Source organism: Petaurus breviceps, unplaced genomic scaffold (assembly GCF_028583685.1).
Source record: "Petaurus breviceps papuanus isolate PSGF00001 unplaced genomic scaffold, PetGlider_PUasm1.0 76, whole genome shotgun sequence".
NCBI lineage: Eukaryota > Metazoa > Chordata > Mammalia > Diprotodontia > Petauridae > Petaurus > Petaurus breviceps.
Window position 1 is genome coordinate 15,583,277 of NW_027186473.1, and position 4,542 is coordinate 15,587,818.

The window sequence follows — 4,542 nt, forward strand, 5'->3', positions numbered from 1 at the left end:
TGTATTCTGCTGCCCCTGATCTTTCAGTGCAGAGGATTCCAAGTCCTGTATGATCCTCACTGTGGACCCTCAATATTTGAATTTTCTCTTTCTGGCCGCTTAAAGTATTTTCTCTTTTATCTGGTAGTTCTGGAGTTTGGCCACAACAATTCAAGGACTTTTCAGTTTGGGATCTCTTTCAGCAGGTGTCCAGTGGATTCTCTTGATTTCTATTTTACCCTCAGGTTATAGTATCTCAGGGAAGTTTTCCTTAAGAAGCTTTTGGAGAATGTTGTCCAGACTCATTTTTTCATCATGATTTTCTGGTAGGGCTATTATTCTCATATTATCTCTCCTGGATCTGTTTTCCAGGTCAGCTATTTTTCCATTAAAATATTTTACCTCTTTTTCTAATTTTTCATTCTTGTTGTTTTGTTTGTCTAATTTTTGGTTCCTCATAGAGTTATTTGTGTCAATTTGGTTGAATCTAGTTTTTAGCAAGTCATTTTCCTTGGTTAATTTTTGTAGTTCCTTTTCAATATCATACATTTTTCTTTTTCTTTTTTTATTATTTAAAGACCTTTATTAAGTTTGCTTGCAGTTTGTGGATTTTTTAAAAAATCAGGTGTACTTTTATACAAATTAAAAATTAGATTCTTAAAATTCTCAACTTGAACAGATATAAAACAATTTAAAAACCTTTAAAGGTGTATTGAGAAAGCCAGGGTTTTAAAAAAAACATGCTTTTCATTCCCAAAAAGAGACTTCTTTAGGTAGAAATAATAAAAACCCCACGCTGCATAGATAATGCAGAGAGTTCTAGTTGTCTGGTTAACAGGAAAATGCAAGCACTTAGGTCTTCCTTTCCAAATCTTTTGTTCACTTCATATCATTGCTGGAATTTCATATTCTTTCTTCTTGTATGATGACTAAACCGGATGATTGTATAGATGGTAAGCTGGCATTTACTCAGCCCCTCCCTGCTCAGCCTAGGGAGGAGACATATTCTCAGCTGATGGTTCGGCTGCTTTTGTCTCTTTGCCATCTTGTGGTTTAGGGTTCTCTGGGCATCTGCATCAGTAATTGAAATTACGGTGGTACCGACGTTGAGGTGGCTGCTGACCCTGTGTCTCATCTCCTTGGTTCTCTTTGTCTTCTTCATTACCTTCCTCTCTAGGTTGTCTTTGACAAGGAGGGCCCCTGTGGAATACTGGTCTATAACCCCCATACATATTCAGTCTCAGTGGTCTGCCTTGTTCTCCTGCACCCTGGTTGTCAGCACCCTCCATTACTTCTCCCTGCATTCTCTTCGAATAGGGTCTCTGCATGTAGTAAGGTGGGAACCGCCACCTGCAGTAAGGATGGCGCTGTTGGGGCTGGCCTTCTGGAGCACTCTCTGATCCCTCTTTCTTTTCCCCACTCTCACTGTTCTGGTAATTCTTCTGGTAGTTCCGTGCAGGACCCCTACGACATAGATAATGTCTGTAATGGTTACAGTCGGCTGCATATTTACTGCCTTGAACTGGAATACCATCAGGGCCTGTGACATTAGCTGCCCCCGCACCCTTTTCTCCTTCATCATCAAACTCCACAGTCTCTCCATCTCCTACACTGTGAAGGTACTTCCTGGGGTTATTCTTCTTTATTGCAGTCTGGTGTACAAATACATCTTCCTTGGTGTCATTCCTGTTGATGAAACCATAGCCATTTCTTACATTGAACCATTTTGCTGTTCCCAAAACCTTCTTTGTGATGACCTTCTTGTCCCGCTGGCGCCCGCTGATGTGAGGCCGCCCAGACCGCTCCCTCTGCTGCTGCCAGTGTTGCCAGGCTTGGTATCAGTGGCACTGAGGTTGGGGGAGGCAGGGGGTGCGGCTGGCAGCTGCTGGGTCTCGGCCTCACTCTCATTGTTGCGGTGATGGTGACTGGGACCCGCTGCAGCAGCGGGGGCTCCCCCTGCAGTGTGATGGTGACTAGACCAGCTGGTGGTAGGGCTGCTCTCAGGGCTCTCTGGGGTCCACTCTCCACTCCTGCTACCAATCGAACTCCACTTTTCTTTTAAGAGAGATGTTTTCTTCATTATAATGCTTTTCTAATTGTGCAATTTTGGTTTTGAGAAAATTATTCATTTTGTCTTCTATCTTTCCCATTGGGTTTTCAAAGTTCCTTTTGACCTCATCTAGGAGAGTTTTCTGTGCTTGGGACCCATTCCCTGTTGATGTTTCAGCTGTGGGTGTGGAGTCCACAAACCTCTGAGATTGGTTCCTCCCTCTGAGGAGAGTAGGACTCCAGAGTCTTTGTGGCCTGCTTTCTACCCATTTTGAGGCAGCGCCCTAGCCACTTCCTCTAGGGATCCCAAGCCTTTACTGTAGAGGGTTTGCCCTGCTTGCAACAGTTACTATGTTTTCAGGGTCAGAGAGGGGGTTGGAGCAGGAGAGGTTCACTCTGTCATCCTGGTCTTTGGAGGTCCTGATAGGGGCTTTTTTTTTTAAATTTCTAGGCTATGAAGTGGTAGCCCCAGGAGTATTTGATGTCCAGGACAGGGGCTTCTGCATTTGGTTATTACTTTGCTCTTTCCATTTCCAGCCCTTTGGTGACAGGCCTGGTAGTGGCCCTTGTGATTGGTAGGACAACTTGCCCTCCAAGTTGATCAGGCCTCTTCCAGGCCTGCCTCTGCGTGTGCCTACAGTTTTTCTTATATAGGGTTCAGTGACCCTGTTTCTAAATGACTTTGACATCATTTTTCTTAGTGTGCAGTTCCACCACCTTATCCTGGAAGCTGTCTTTTTTTATGAAGTCAAATATTGTATTAGCTTTTTAATTATCACATCATCTTTCTGATAAATACCAAGTTTACAGGCCACTAAAACTCACAGGTATTTGAAAAACAACCGTTATCCAACCATATCTTCTTGTACCTGTGAACTATTTTTTTATAGCTGAATATAAAACTTTTTACATTTCTTCATATTGAATTTAGCCTAGATTTCTAGTATGTCAAGATCTTTTTGAACCCTCAATTTATCGTCCACTTTATTATAGTTATACCTATACTTCTTTGTATCATCTGCAAATCTGGTGAATATGCTATCTGTGTCTTTATTGAATTATTTGATTAAATTTAAAACAGAAAGGAACCATGTACCAATCTATGGGATATTGCATTGGATACTGCCTGCTGCAGTGAAATGCTAAAAATTACTCTGCAAGTCTGGCCATTCAACTATTTCTAAATCTATCTAACTATATCATGACTATCCCACATCTTTCCATCTTGCTAACAAGAACAGTGTTAATCATTAACTCAATTAGCAAGTATTTTCTAAGTGCCTGCCATTTGACAATATCTAAATATTTTCCAAAATATAGGTAATATTAGGTAATAAAATTATATAATTTTCCAAAATATAGGTAAATCCTTCATCTATTAGTTGGCATATGTCTTGATAAGTCTTGGAACCATCTCTATTATTCATAAGATATATATCCAAGAAAGACAATACACATCCTACTGTTATTATCAGATTGACAAATAGCTGGCCCAATATCCCCTTAGCTAGGAAATGACTACTTGTCTCACCCTGACCTTTATAGGATACTCTTTCACCTGATAGCTATCATAGCCCTTTGATAGAGTTCTTTAGAAGACAAGAAGTGCCTTCTTTTTCAGGAAAATAAAAAGAAAACAAGGCTTTTCTCCTTTTAAGATCTAATTATACAGATATCCTTTTCCTTCCCTTTCTCCTTTATGTAACAATTTCATTTTATCCCACATTATTGCAAGGGTCAAATCTTCTACTGTTTCCTTCCTTTCTCCTTCCCTACTTTGTTACCTTTAAGGACACTTCATTTTACCTAACAAGAAGGAGTGTAGAGAGGGATTTTTCAAGTCCCTTGGAACTGTCTCCTTGAGTAGAGAAATCAACTTACATTTGGAACCCAGATAGCAATCACTTGACTGTGGCAGAAATACAAACATCTCACATTCTTTAGAAGTCACTGCAAAATTAACACTATGCTGTATAATGGTTCAGATTATTGGCATTCTTTTTTTTAAATAATTATGGATGTTTATACCTCTACCCTAAACATCTAGTTAAATTTTTTTGCTGCCTACCATAACCTATTACTAATGTGGTACAACTCAACTCAACTTCCCTTCTTTAGTCCCAACAACTTCACAGCCATACTCACATTCCCTTCAAATATGCATCAATATCTTCTGTGTTTCACCCACCTGCCCAAGCTATCAAGACAGTTCATAATGGGCTTTACCCTTCAGTTGTTTCACTAACCCTTCCTAATTTGCCAGCTACATTCTTTTCCTTCTTGAATTTTCATTTTTAGGAACCATTCTTTAATCCTGCTTGATTGTCATTAATTCTCCTTAATCCTGTTATATCAGTTACCTATCTGGCAGTTATTGTGTATTATGTGTTCCAAATGGGGTTACAGAGAGTTGGACATGATTGAAATGACTCAACAATGTAGCTGGCACTGGCTATGCCCTGGAGATACAAAGTGAGGCAAAAAAAACAGACCCTGCTCACAAGCATCTCAAGA

The 4,542-nt window shown here is 40.1% G+C and overlaps 1 pseudogene; it reads right to left on the minus strand.

Annotated features, from left to right (window-relative positions):
• Window positions 1-533: 533 nt before the first annotated feature.
• On the minus strand, window positions 534-2,059 carry LOC138174899 (Y-box-binding protein 1 pseudogene; annotated as a pseudogene).
• Window positions 2,060-4,542: the final 2,483 nt, after the last annotated feature.